Consider the following 15,076-nt stretch of genomic DNA (forward strand, 5'->3'; position numbering starts at 1 on the left):
TGAGTTTTGAAGTGCAACATTAAATCCATGTTCATTCACGGCACAATGTTTCTCCTGGTTTCCACGTCAGCGCTGTTTGATCTAATAGAGATCTACGGTTAATAACGGAGAAATTTGAATGCTTCTCACTAGATCTCGCAGCGATGTTATTACTTCAGTGGCGAATTCAAATGTTTTCTTCACTGGATCTCTTAGCACAGTGTCGCTTGATCTCGCGCTACACAGATGTTGCTGGTCCGAACTGATAAAGGGTCCGTTAAGCACAATATAATGAGTAGCGCAGTTTCGTTCCGCTTTCATTACATTTGCCATTTGATGTTGCACAACGTTGTGGTGATTGCGCCAGCGCGGATTTTGTCTGCAGGAAAAATGGTCCTAGGAATCGTTCGGTTTGTATGCGTACCGAACCGGAAGCCTCGTACCGAAACGGTTCAATAATTACGAATACATGTACCGTTACACAACTAATTTACATATATCCGAGTCCTGATCGGGAGGTAACGTCCGATTCCGATCGAGTCTGAAACCACGTGATCGGGCCCGATTTCCGATCGCGTGATCGGATCGGGACATCCCTAGCGTGATAAGCGATTTTTAGATTTAATCAGCGCGATTTACTGCAATGTCAGAACCAGAACAAAAGTGGATGTTTCTTACTTGTTCAGATGACATTTTCCGGTGAAAATTATGTTAGTCATACTTCCAAAAAGAATAATCTGTGATTCTGAATGCCAGTATCCACAACGGCGGGGTGACTGACAGCTGCACACTCTCCTCAAACACTGTGTTCATCCGCGCTTGTGCCGTGTCGAAGTACAACTCACGTTAAGTTGATAATTCCGCGAATGACTGCAATTGCATATTTCGAACAGAGATGGCGACAAAGAGGAAAAAATGCAGACTGCAGCTTTAATAATAATAATAATAATAATAATAATACTTTTATTTAGCATGGACACATTAAACTGATCAAAAGTGACCGTAAAGACAAGTATAATGTTACAAGAGATTTCTATTTCTTACATGCTATCCTTTTGAACTTTCTAATCATCAAAGAATCCTAAAAAAAGCAGGTTTTCCAGCATCAAAATTTAGATTCAGCATTTTAGATCATGTAACTGAAGACTGTAGTAATAATGCTGAAAAGACTGTAGTAATAATGCTGAAAAGACTGTAGTAATAATGCTGACAATTCAGCTTTGCTGTCACAGCAATAAATTACATTTTAAATTTTAATAAGCAACAATTAGGAGTTTATTGAGGCAAAAGTTGTAGTAGTTAATTAATAGAAAGAATTGGACCCTAATCTAAAGTGAGACCAAAAAAAAATGTATCAACCTGGTTGGTAAATTTTTTTGGTCTCCCCAACCTTTTGAACGGCAGTGTACCTGGTGCCCATAATGATTAATTAACATTCTGTTAGGATTATGTTCTGTTCAGTGTGTTTGTTTTGGTCATTCTAAGTTGACCTAGTTTCCTCTGTGTCAGTTTCATTCTGTTCACCTGCTGTTTGTTAATTATTAGTTCCCTCGTTTAGTCTGATATACAGTATTTTCTCTCTTTTGTTCAGTCCTTGGTCCTGTTTTGCATCGTTTATGCTAGTGGCTGTGTTATCCAATTCTCCTCCAGTTATCTCAAAAGTGTTATATTAAAGACTGTTGTTATTGTATTTCGTTGTGCGCTTCTTTCACCGCACAGACACATGTGACACATTCATATATTTAAAACCTTCTCTCTGAGTTCTTTGCACATTTTGGATTAGCATGGTGACAGAAAACAAATACTAAAGATGCATTGTTGTGCAACATCTCATATATCACTGCAATACATATTTTTTTATGTTACAGTTTTCGTAAGCATTTTTGGTAACTTTTAATTGTTACATTCATACACAGATTTAGGGTACGTTTACATGACAACAATCTGCTCAAAACTGAGAAGTTTTTACTTTGAGTTTTTCGCGTATACAGACGACTCCATTGTCAAAATGATCCCCGTTATCACGGATCACGACTAAAAACGCTGTATTCTGCTGCCAGGCCATTAGATGGCGATGAAACATTATAGACTGAACATGTAATACGCATGGGCATGACGTCATTGTTTTCACAGATTCACGTTTTTATTGTTTACACGGAGACCGTTTTCAAAAACGTCCACTTTGAAACTCGTTTCCAAAAGTCTGCGTTTTCAGCCACCCAAAATGCCATTGGCGTGTAAACGAACGGCCTAAATGCATAAAAAGTTTTACGTTTTTAGTTAAAAACGGTGTCGAGTAAACAGCCCCTTAGCTAACAAGGAACATTATAACAACATTAAGCTATATGCATGGCTATAATCCAAGCTTTACAAATATCTTACAAATTAGGGCTCTCAGACTCTCAGTGATAACGTTTCTTTCTAACTTAGCAGTAGTAAATGTTAGCTATAACTAATCTGACAAGGCCTTAATTTAGAACCGTGTGGATTCCCACTCAACTTAATGGCAGCTGCTCAGTTGAATGTATGCAATTTGAAATCTGCCATCTTTTGAATGGTCACCAATGAAGAAAGATTCTATTATCAGCCAAATTGTGTATATAACATCTACAAGCTAACCTGTCAAACTTTGACCCCTTCCTATACAGTATATCCTATACATTCCCTCAGTTAAATTGTAAGAACAAAAAAGAAGCTGAATGCTCGAATGAAAGCTAACCCTTCTCATGTACTTCACATTTATCAACGCATACGCTTCTACAGCTTCTACATTAATTCATAAACACAGCAGCCAAGCATTAACATTCTGCAGCAGCCATCACCGATGTACCAGACGAAATTGCTATGACAGAAAAAGCTATAACTATACCCCATTCAAATTGCACGTTGACTTTCTCTGCTCACAACAGAGATCATCAGACAGTGAAGATAATCACTCTGAGAGGGAAGCATAGTGGGCATGTTGCTGTCTCTGAATGAACAGTGTGCCATGAAGTTCCTGTCTCATATTGATTAGCAGGTGAATGACTGATCCAGTACAAACCTATTATTTCCATTATTTGTATGTCAGTTCTCTTGCCTTCACAAGCTATTGAAGTTTTATGAGCTTTAAGTGTGTGTGCGATAGACAGACAGCGAAATAAATGGACAGATTGGTTTTTAAATTGTACTGTTTAATCAAAGCCGGCAAATAAACAATATACGGGTTAGGGTTAGCCTAACCCTAACCTAACCCTCAACCTAAATATGAGCAGTGCAATACAACACGATATACTGAACATTTTAAATATTAATCATTTTGGAAAGAAAGCCTATGGTTTTATGGTTATGCAAATGAAAACAATAACTCTGTTCTCTCTCAACAGGTGTTCTATAACGGCAGGCTACCTGCTGCATTCAAATGTCAGTTTATGATACCAGTTTTTGGTAAACACAGACAGCAGGTTACAATCTTAAAAGAGAAATGTACACCAATTATGTCTTTCTAACAATCAAATTGCCTTATAAAGAAGGTTCATAAAAAGAATGTCACAATTACAGGTTTTTCTTTCACAGATTACATATTTGCGCTCTAGAAAAATAAATATACACATGTATTTTGAGCACAGTGTAGCAAAAGATCAACATGAGCTGATATGAGAACTAGCATACAACTGATTCTTGAGACTGGACAAAACACATAATTTTGACAAATAAAATCAACATTTGTACCTTGCAATTAATGATTTTAACACAAATGTACCATTTCATTTATTGTGCTTATATATTTTTGTCACAACCTGGATATGTTAATTGTTTAGAATATTTTACCCATTTAAGTAAGTCATATTAGTAGCAACAACAACAACAACACACACACACACACACACACACACACACACACACACACACACACACACACACACACACACCTTAAAATGATGTTAATAGAATAGAGCTGAAAAACAGTTTAAAATGCTATGTAGTATCAGTTCATTAATTAATTGAAATGAATGATAGATTCGTAGTGTTTACCCAAATTGAATTATAGGCGAGCAAAAGCACAGCCAGTTGTGTCTCAGTACTCAAGAATCAGCGATAAATGACAGAAAAGAGATTTTAACGTTGGCATAGAAGCCCACAGCAACATTTAGTCTATTTGGATTTTGTTCTTTGATTCGAGTCCACTTTGAAGAGGTAAGGAGCAATTAAATGCACATTACAGTACAAAGCTCTGATTAAAAATCATTAAAAATAGACTCTTTTAATGAACACTCACACACACTCACATTTAAGTACAGGCATACACAGAAAAAAAAAACACACAATCCGACAGAAATACAGATATAAATAAGAGGAGAGAAAGTGAGCGCAGGTGGACTACAGACTCTTGTTTTGCCGGGAAATTGGAGTGGAAACCGAGATCTCTGAAAGAATAACAAGAAAAAGGTAAAATGTCACAAAGCAGGTCGACACCATTATGAAGGACAAAAACCGGTGGATGCACTGGAAAACTGCTTCACCCCCGGCATGATATCTCTAGCCAGTTAAAACATTAACTGGTGTGGAAGCAAATTGCACATTTTATTATTAATTTGTCCTGAGGTTCGGGGATGTAAATTATGATTAGTGGTCAGACTGAAAGTTTTAATTAAGTGCAAGCCTAAGTTTGGAACAGAAGTGGTTCATTAATCATCCAACTAGGCAATCCATAAAAGGCCATAGCTCATCACTTTCATCCGAAATTATCTTTATTCAGAGTACAAACAAGAAACCTTTAAGTAAATGAGAGTTATGGAGGCATTATTCCCTGTCACTGGATGTTGGGTAGTATCACATGCTTGTTATCCAACATCAAACTTAAGCTTTCAACTTTGCTACAGTAAAAAAAAGCTACAAAAACTTTTCTTAATTCCTTAATCAGCATTGTCTTGTTTTCCAGTGAAAATATCTAAACATAAAAGCAAGATAAAGTTAAATAAAGATAAAGTATAAAAAGAGTATATATTCGGCTGGGTTTAAAAAAAAAATATATATTTTATGATTTAAGAGGAATAAAGAATTGTCACTGGGAAAAGAAACATAAACATTTATTTATTAAAATAAAAACATTTACAGCTAATATTCAGCAAAACAGCACTATTGCTTGTGTGATATTTCTTAAATATGTGACTTGTCCTCATCAGCAGTTGCAGACCATCCATCTGTGCATCAGAATGTGAACGATTCTGTATGCAACTGACCAGAATGAATGAATCAGCTATTACATAACTTGTTATGAGACCAGCCAGTCACTCTTGAAAACGTTACTAAACACTTCCCACTGTCTGCACAATTACCTGTATTTACACCCTACATGTTTTAAAGTTCTTTTCATTTCACTGGCCTTACTCTGTCTTTCTTTTCCCTCAGACTCATTTCACCTTCTGTGCCTAAGGCTTCCAGGTCACATCACCAGGGTCTGAACAGTAAGTCTGATCTCAGATGACCTGTCTCTGCCCGTCTGGGTCTGCAGGGCTGATCTGAGGTCAGAGCTGACACACGAAGGACTCAGAAAAGGCCAATAACGTAAGAGTGAAGGGCACTGCAGCGTTCTGATGTGCTTCTATACCTGGTTTAAGCTCTCCACCCATGTGGGGTGGCTGGGCTTCTAATCCATGCACACACGAATAAAAACGCAGAACAAAAGAAAATCTATAAGGACTAACACAAGAAGAGATTAAGAAAACAAGAACAAGGCACAGAATAAAGGCATTTTCACAAGAAGTGGCATGAAACAAAACAATGTGAACTAAATTGCAAATGGAAATTTAAACCTTTTTTCTTTAAAAAAGTCTGCATACCTCAATGAAAGCAAAACATCAATTCTTCAATGCAACCCATTCCACATCCTAAATAAAATAAAATCTTGTTTTTAAACTTGTACACTAAATACATGTAATATGCCACTATATGGAATATATACAGTATACACACAAAAGTTTCTTTGATGCATATAGAAATCCTAAAATAACAGCATTTATTTGAAACATATTTTTGGTAACATTTTTGGTAAAATGTTTTAACTGTAAATTACAAAAATATTATAAAAATAAAAATATATATTTTTAAATGAAATTCTTGCTGACCCAAAATGTTTGAACATGAGTTAATGTGCAAACAAAGTAGTTCTTTCATGCACAAATTTGAAATGGGATTATCAGTTTGCTTTGGCCTGTTTCTCACACAAAGCTATTGTATGCGTAAAATTATGTTTTATAAATGATATGTGTTACAGTTATGTCTGTCTTGTGTCTGTATTCCTGTGTTTTCCCCCGTCATTGTGATTTGGTTTAGTCCTGTGTTAGTTTTCCCGCTCCTCGTTTGTGTTCAGTTCCTTCACCTGTGTCTAGTTAATTTGCCCCAGCTGTGTCTTGTTCCCATGATCCGTTCTCTGTGTATGTAAACCCTGTGTTCTCCCTCACTCCTTGTCTGTTCTCGTTGATGTGTAACGTGTGTTTGTGGTCCCAAAGACTTGTATCTGTTTAAGTTTGGTTTCCTTAGTAAAGATTATTGAATTTGATCTGCTGACTGCTGCCTCTCCTTCAACCTGCACCACAACCGTAACAGAAGAACCGACCTAGACAGAAAGTGACAAGATGGGTATTTTCCTCACCCCTTCCAACTCCAACGAATCTAAGCTGATCTGTTTCCAAGACGGCCGGCACATCGAGGAGTATGTTGCTGAATTCCTGGAGCTCTCCGAAGGGGTAAGCTGGGCAGAAGAGGTCCAGAAGACCGTCTTTTGGTTTGGGTTAGATGATACCCTTCATCATCAAGCTCCAGCGGCGGTAATCCCAGGATCTTTTGCCCACTACCTGGATCATGTGCTATGGTTGAGTGGCTCACCCTTCACCGTAGTTGAGGTTGATGACATCGCCACTCAACCACCAACTCCAGCCATCTCCACCACGCCAACCATCATCCCAGAGTCTAGTCCCGCCGAGATAGTCACACCAGAGTCCTTAGTTCCTCTCCTCGTCCAGGTTCCAGAGGAGATGAACCTTATAGACTTTGACTCTGAGCCAGTGTTTCTCCCCGTCACGTCTGCCGAGCCTGAGCTCCCCTGCAGCCCTGCCGAGCCTGAGCTCCCCTGCAGCCCTGCCGAGCCTGAGCTCCCCTGCAGCCCTGCCGAGCCTGAGCTCCCCTGCAGCCCTGCAGAGCCTGAGCTCCCCTGCAGCCCTGCCGAGCCTGAGCTCCCCTGCAGCCCTGCCGAGCCTGAGCTCGTCGCCTGCCCGCCAGAGCCTGAGCCCGTCGCCTGCCCGCCAGAGCCTGAGCCCGTCGCCTGCCCGCCAGAGCCTGAGCCCGTCGCCTGCCCGCCAGAGCCTGAGCCCGTCGCCTGCCCGCCAGAGCCTGAGCCCGTCGCCTGCCCGCCAGAGCCTGAGCCCGTCGCCTGCCCGCCAGAGCCTGAGCCCATCGCCTGCCCGCCAGAGCCTGAGCCCGTCGCCTGCCCGCCAGAGCCTGAGCTTCAAGCCAGCCCTACAGAGCCTTCTCTACTGGTCCCATCCAGCCCTCCCAAGCCTGACCTGATGCACGTCCCTGAGCCTGGCACTCTCCCCAAGAAAATTTTGGGGGGGGGATATAGGCCACCTGATGGTGCGTCTCCGCCATGGCCCCCTGACCAGCTTGCTCCGCCCTGGCCACCGGAAGAGGCGTCTCCGCCCAGGCCACCTGGAGGGGCGTCTCCGCCATGGCCCCCTGACCAGCTTGCTCCGCCTTGGCCACCCGAGGGGGTCTCTCCGCCCTGGCCACCGGAAGAGGCGTCTCCACCCTGGCCACCTGAAGAGGCGTCTTCACCCTGGCTATCAGCACGGCCTGCTCCGCCCTGGAGGCTTCCTGTTCCGGAAAAAGCCACGCCCTCGTCAGCCTCCAGGGCGCCCACCCTCCCGCCCCTATTTGATGTTTATACGGCGTGGGGACACGCCTTTTCGAGGAGGGGCGTAATGTTACAGTTATGTCTGTCTTGTGTCTGTATTCCTGTGTTTTCCCCCGTCATTGTGATTTGGTTTAGTCCTGTGTTAGTTTTCCCGCTCCTCGTTTGTGTTCAGTTCCTTCACCTGTGTCTAGTTAATTTGCCCCAGCTGTGTCTTGTTCCCATGATCCGTTCTCTGTGTATGTAAACCCTGTGTTCTCCCTCACTCCTTGTCTGTTCTCGTTGATGTGTAACGTGTGTTTGTGGTCCCAAAGACTTGTATCTGTTTAAGTTTGGTTTCCTTAGTAAAGATTATTGAATTTGATCTGCTGACTGCTGCCTCTCCTTCAACCTGCACCACAACCGTAACAATATGAGGGTGAGCAGATCAGTTTTGGGTGAGCTATACCTGTAAGTTGGGGTGAGGCGAGGGCATTTGTGAGATATACACGCATTGCACTATGCAGTCCAATTTCCTTTACAATACGCTTTATTTTAATTCCACATAACTGTTTGTGTTCTCATATTTGTTACTGCCACATTTGGTGATTTGATATGTTGTTTTAAAAACAGCCAGATATGTGTGACTAAGCATCTCGTATGAATTCCAGTAATATTGAGAACAACAAAATAAATGTCAACTGATGATTCTGCCAAAGAGAGGAGGAGGTTTTTAATGTGTGTGTGAATCAGGAAAAAATAACAAGGCGAGGCAGAGAGAGAAATGACAGATGAGCATTATGTGAACGTCTCACAAAAAGGTCTCAGAAACGTCCATCAGTCCTGATGTCATTGTCGCCACTGTGTGGGAATCTTGGCTGAGACGATGAGAGACAGAGGGGGAGTGAACAAGCCAGTAAGCGAGGGGAATGGTAAAGGAGTAAAGGGATGAAAGGATGGAGAACTGAGAAAGAAAGAACACCTGCTTTGAAGTGACAGAGATCAGAGAGCAACCTCCACCCAGGCTGTCTCTCTGGCCAAGAAGCTCGCTCTGCTGGGTACGTCCACATCAAAGACTGCTTCACAGCCACCGCGGGGAGGATCTCCCCCAGACACCGAGCTCACAAGTCTCACTCTTCCTCTGTGCCAACTGTGCCACTATACCCATTATACCAGCATCCTACTCTGAGTGATAATAACATGAGAGGGGAGCTAGAGAGCATCTAAAGCAACTCGCAGGCTTATGAGACAGAGTTGAAGTGATGAGGAATCTTCTAAACATAAGCACATAAACTGGCAAAACAGAGCAATAGCTGAAGACTAGGGTATATGGGGCCAAAGCTCCCAGGGTAAATGGGCCCATCTGTCCTTTTCCATGAGGTCATCGCGTGCCAAGAGAGAGCGAAGCTATGATACTGGATGGCATAATTAACTAACTGTACACAAAATATTGATTCGACTGAGTTTTAATATTTTATTAGCTCACCAAAAGCAAAACTTCCACGAAGAAAAAATGTTCCTAGCAAGCGTATAGCGCTGCTGACTTCAGTGACCAGATGAGACTGTGTTATCTGTTTTTAGCGGTTGTTATTGAGGAACAACATACCACTGAATGGCACAATTGACCAATCAGAATCAAGCATTCCAAAGAGCTGTGTAATAAATTGAGCGTCAGCGTCAGTTCTGGCAGGCCAGGTAGTCAAGCCGCTGCTTATGCTATTTGCTATCAACACTGTCCCGTCAGCTGATCTGCTCCAGCTGAGCTGCATTAGCTGGTTAACTCCCCTCGCTGCTCAATGGCCAAAGCTCAAACAAGGCGCCCTATTTAAAGCTCATTCACCTTGCTCATACATGCTTGCTGCTCGCTTCTGCTGGCTCGCTGCTCGCTTCTGCTGCCCGCCACCTCCCCAGCTCCTCCTTATGCATAACGTGGCATTTGCTATGTCATGTTGCCTGCTCTGTTCACAGGGGGATATTCTAGCTCTCACAGTCTAAAACTGTGTGAGCGTTCCCTAACGCTGCTGCTGCTGTCCTCTGACTCTCTGCTATTTCATGGTGCTCATGAAAGGTCAGAGAACTCCCTGAACAGAGCCATACCGCCAAATTTCAATTCAGGAACATCAACCTGTTTGCAATCTATTCAAATAATTCTTAATTATTTTGTCTGTGTGTTCTCGACTTAATGGACCTGACAGAACTTACTTTAATGCACAAAACCCCCCCATTATTTTTCACACCCAACATTATTGGAGCTACTCTATTCAGTCTGTCTGAAAAGTGCTAATTTCTACAAAGCCCATCCTTACAAAAAGCTCAGAGTGAGAAGGAAAACATTAAAAAAAGCATCATATGACCCCTTTAAAGGGATCATTCCCCCAAAAAAAATCCTTTACTTTATCATATCGTTCCAAACCTGCATGACTTTCTTCTATGGATCTCAAAAGAAGATATCAAAATAATACAAAATATGCAACTAAAACTGCTGCCATAGAAAGATGCAGAATACATGTAATTGTTTTATATAATTGGAAAGGAATATATTTCTTGCAAAGGATGTTTAATTTGGCACACACTGACTCCAATCACAACTGAGATTAAAGGCACAATATGTAATTTTTCGCCACTAGAGGTTGTTTATTCAAAACAAGTGTGGCATAGCTTGATGACGCCTTGATTTCACGGAATCATGGGAGTTGTTGTCTTCACCTCTACAGCCGGTGGAGAATACGACTGGCAGAAATCATATTCATGGATGACCAGATTTATTAATGTTAGGAAAGCCGTTGGAGCGTAACGAGGCCGCTGGAGCGATTGCTAATGACAGACAAGCACGACACACGGCTCGAGAGCAGTGGAGCTTTTATTATGCCATAGACTGCTTCCACTTCTTCCGGTGCATGTGGGGTAACGCAGTGCTGTTTTATCATATCATAGTAGATACATTTGAGTGTGTTGAAAGTTGTTAGAATGCTACTCTGTGCGTTCGCTCGACAGCTACTATAGGAGACACTTGTTGCACACCGCAGTGAGCTAGATCAATATTAGGCATGGTAAATTTGGTACTCGCAGTAAATAAAGAAAACGAGATTTAAACAAAAAGACTAACTGTGTTGAGCTGTATAACAATGATTTGTTTTCTGTCGATGAATGTATCCAAACAGTTGCTCACCAGTCACATAACACATAATATATTAAAGCGTCTTTGGTGTTTCCATGGTTTCTATTAAATAAAACCGAGGGTAATGTGGGTTTGACGTGTCCTGGTTGAAACGGCTTATTTCTCTGGATTTAAACATTCCTAGAAACATTTGGGATAATGTAAGTACACAAATAAACAAAATATATAACATTGTTCTAGTGTTTTTTGGATATTTGAATCCAAAAACCTTACATATTGTGCCTTTAATTCGGGAAATACACCTGCATTTACATTTTAGCTCTAAGGTGTAGGCAGTACTGCACTAAAATCAGAATATTACAGAGTTCTTACATACATACTTAGTCATGAGGTTATGAAATCTCAAAAGTGATTAAGAAGTGATAAAATTGGCTCAACATTTGCTGATGTGGTTATTTCGAATAAGTGTGCACTTAAATGTTATTTAAGAAGAATCTTGCTAAGCTAAGTATTTGCTTTTGACACATTTTTATATATCAAAATTTTGCTAGGCTGGGGACAGAATATATTGCCTTTATATTTGCATGATTTAAATAAAAAAAAATCCATTACAGACATTTTTATTTTATGAGTTGCATCGTGCAAAAAATGCAAAGTGCATATTACAGGTAAACACGAGAAAGCAAACGTTTCAGCACATTGCAACTTCAGTGCTGGAGCAAATGATAATTAAAAGTACATTTGGAAAATACCTTCTAAACTTCCATCAATACCACCAACTTCTATACTGTTTAAAAAGCATCCCTGAATGCATCTCATAAAGTTGTTTGAGAGAAGACTCAAGTGGCTAAAAGCTACAATATAAACAACATTAAAAAAAGATGTGGAAGGGTATAAGGAAATGTTGCATGCCATTCCCAAACTTGCTATCTGCGTGAACACGACAGCTGAACGTATCAGAACATATGCACTAACCACAAGTCCGCGGCTACAACATGTTCATGTTTTAAAAGGAATTCAAGCAACATATGAAAACAGCTGTTGGGAATGTCAAAACCTTCATGTGACAGATTAAACTCCAGACCTGGATAAGAAGGGGTTTCTGCTCTTTTTTTCCCCCAATCCAAGAGTTCTAAGATTTAGTAGTCAGACGCTATTCTGGGCAAATCAATGTGGACAGATGGGCCCCTGCACTCCAAAAGCATCCGTCTCGCCCCATTTCCAGTCCACGTCCAGATGCCTTCTCCCGATAGCACATATCAATCAAAGCCAAGCACTCTTCACAGCCAAAGTATTGATTGTCAGAGAGGGAATTAAATGGTACCTCAGCACCTCAGCACGCAGAGCGAGTGCTCTGTATGAGTTGAAGGCAGAGAGCTGTTTGGAACTTCACGTTCTAGTCCAGCTGCCCGCACACAATGCAACACACTTTTGGACACACTAACAGTCTCCTCACTAAGTGCATAAGCTTTTACACCTCCAACAGTGAATAGACAAGCTATCTGAGAACAACCATCTTTCTGTCAACCTGCCCACTTGAAAAATATTTAGTGCCCCCCACCCCCCCATCCTTTGACGCAGAATGTGAGTCATGTTGTAGGGTTAGATGGGGCAAAATAACTCTCCATCCATCCTACCATTAATTTCCCTCTTTACACATGGATGTCACTACATCTCATTTAAGCACATTCTTAATTTTGACATTTCATCAACATTAACATCTTTTTTTTTCTTTATGTTTGTGAAAGAAGTCTCATATGCACATCGATGCTGTACTTATTTGATCCAAAATGTAGCAAAAAAACCCACAATATTGTAAAACGTCTCGTTACGTATGTAACCCTAGTTCCCTGATAGGGAACTTCGAGCTGCGTCAAACGCTGTGGGAACGCCCCTGCGTTGTGCGTCATGAAGCACGTATGGAATCAGCCCAATGGAGAGACGGAACGTCATAGGCGGGTGACGTCATCGACCAGGAAACTATAAAGCACCCCAAAAACACAAGCGCATCAGCTTCTGATAGGCCTGAAGGAGCGCTTAACGGGAATGCCGGGAGTATGGCAGAACGACGCAGCGTCTCGTTCCCTATCAGGGAACTAGGGTTACATTCGTAACCGAGACGTTCCCTTTCAAGGGAACTTCGAGCTGGGTCAAACGCTGTGGGAACGCGAATACCCACGTAGCCATAGGAGCAAATGACCGTCATGTGAGATCTAGCGCACAGCGGACGAGAGCACCTGCACGGTGAAGACCATCCAGTCGCATCACAAACCTCACTCAGGGACACTCCTGACAATAAAGCTTTGGATGCAGCCATACTGCTAGTAGAGCGGGCTCGTACAGCCAAAGGTAAAGGCTGACCAGCCGACTCATAAGCATGTGAGATAGCCTCGACCACCCACTTGCTCATTCTCTATTTAGACGCAGAACACCCTTTCCTGGGTGGCCCGAAATATACAAATAAATGTTCTGATTTCCTCCACAGGGCAGCTCTGTGGACATAAGCGTCTAACGCCCTCACTGGGCAGAGCAAATTAAGTTTCTCCTGGTCTGACGACAGAAATGGAGGAGGACAGAAAGCCTGCAGAACTGTAGGTCTAACAACATTAGTAGGGACCTTAGGAACATAACCTGGCCTAGGGTATAGAAAAGCCTTAACCATACCAGGCGAAAATTCCAGGCACGAACTGCTGGCCTCAGCCTCAAAGTGCCACGAAGGAAACGAGTTATAAGCGGGTGTCTCCCAAGAGAAACTCCACTGAAAGGGACGTGGTAAGCAACCAGTGCCGCCACATACACCTTTAGTGTGGAGGGGGATGACCCTGTGGAGAAACGCTCCTGCAGGAATTCCAGCACTGCACCCACTGGGCAGTTAACTGGGTCCTACAGGTGTTCTCCATACCAAGAAGTGAAAAGTTTTCACTTCAAAGGCATATAGCTTCCTCGTGTATGGAGCTCTGGAGTGAAGGATGGTCTCAACAACCTCGGTTGAGAGACCGGAATCTAAGAGCTGGACCCCCTCAGAGGCCAAGCCCACAGTTTCCATAACTCTGGGCGGGGGTGAAATATCATGCCGCCCGCCTGAGAGAGTAGATCCCTCCTGACCGGGAGCTCCAAAGGAGAGCCGTCCAGGAGAGAAACCAGGTCCGCAAACCATACTCGGGCCGGCCAGAACGGGGCTACTAATAGTAGGCTGACCCCGTCCCGGCGAACCCTCTCCAGAACTCCTGGTAGCAGAGCAATCGGGGGAAAAGCGTACAGACGTGACCTCGGCCACGGCTGCACCATAGCGTCCAACCCCAGAGGGGCTGGATGACTGAAGGAGAACCATAGACGACAGTGCGATATCTCCTTGGAAGCGAATAGGTCCGCCTCGGCGCGACCGAAACTCAACCCAAAGGAGCTCCACCACCTCGGGGGTGGAGTCTCCATTCCCCCCGCCTCGGCCCCTGCCTCGACAGAGAGTCCGCTACCACATTCAAATACCCAGGAAGATACATTGCTCTCAGTGATAGTAACTTCCCTAGGGACCACAGGAGGACCTGACGGGCCAACTTGTAAAGCCGGCAAGACCGCAGGCCCCCCTGACGATTTATATAAGAGACCACCGACGTGTTGTCTGACTGAACTAGCACATGATGACCTCTCAGGCCTGCTAGGAAGTGTTTCAGAGCCTGAAACACCGCCAACATCTCTAGACAATTTATATGCCCTGATAGATGATGGTCCTGCCACAGACCTTGGGCTGGATGACCACTCATGACCGCCCCCCACCCTGTGAGGGAAGCATCCGTCGTTAGCTTTACGCGACGACAAAGAGCCCCCAGCACAGGATCTTTGGATAGGAACCAAGTTTCTTTCCACAAGACCAGAGCACGAAGGCAGCGCTGCGTGACTTTGATCGTGCGGAGTGGATTTCCCCTCGGGGAGAATCCCTTGGTCCTGAGCCACCACCGCAGCGGTCTCATGTACAACAGGCCAAGGTATAACGTTGGACACTGCTGCCATCAAACCCAACAGTTTCTGAAACTGCTTTACAGTGAGTAGCTGGCCTAGCTTTACTGTTTCAAGGCTGAAGAATCGAAGCGATGCAGGTGACCTAATCCCAA

General features: G+C 43.1%; 1 protein-coding gene across 2 annotated transcripts in view; it reads right to left on the reverse strand.

Annotated features, from left to right (window-relative positions):
• tsnare1 (T-SNARE Domain Containing 1) overlaps positions 1-15,076 on the reverse strand; it is a 273,037-nt gene that overhangs the window by 81,625 nt on the left and 176,336 nt on the right. The window contains exon 11 of one of the 2 annotated variants that reach the window (XM_056270896.1): positions 3,992-4,385. The exons of the other annotated variant lie outside the window; for it this stretch is intronic. The gene's annotated coding sequence lies outside the window, so the exon portion shown is untranslated. Of the gene's footprint in view, positions 1-3,991; positions 4,386-15,076 lie in introns of those variants that run through there. 2 annotated transcript variants of the gene reach the window in all.

Source organism: Rhinichthys klamathensis, unplaced genomic scaffold (assembly GCF_029890125.1).
Source record: "Rhinichthys klamathensis goyatoka isolate OS25496 unplaced genomic scaffold, OSU_Roscu_1.1 h1tg000309l_1, whole genome shotgun sequence".
NCBI lineage: Eukaryota > Metazoa > Chordata > Actinopteri > Cypriniformes > Leuciscidae > Rhinichthys > Rhinichthys klamathensis.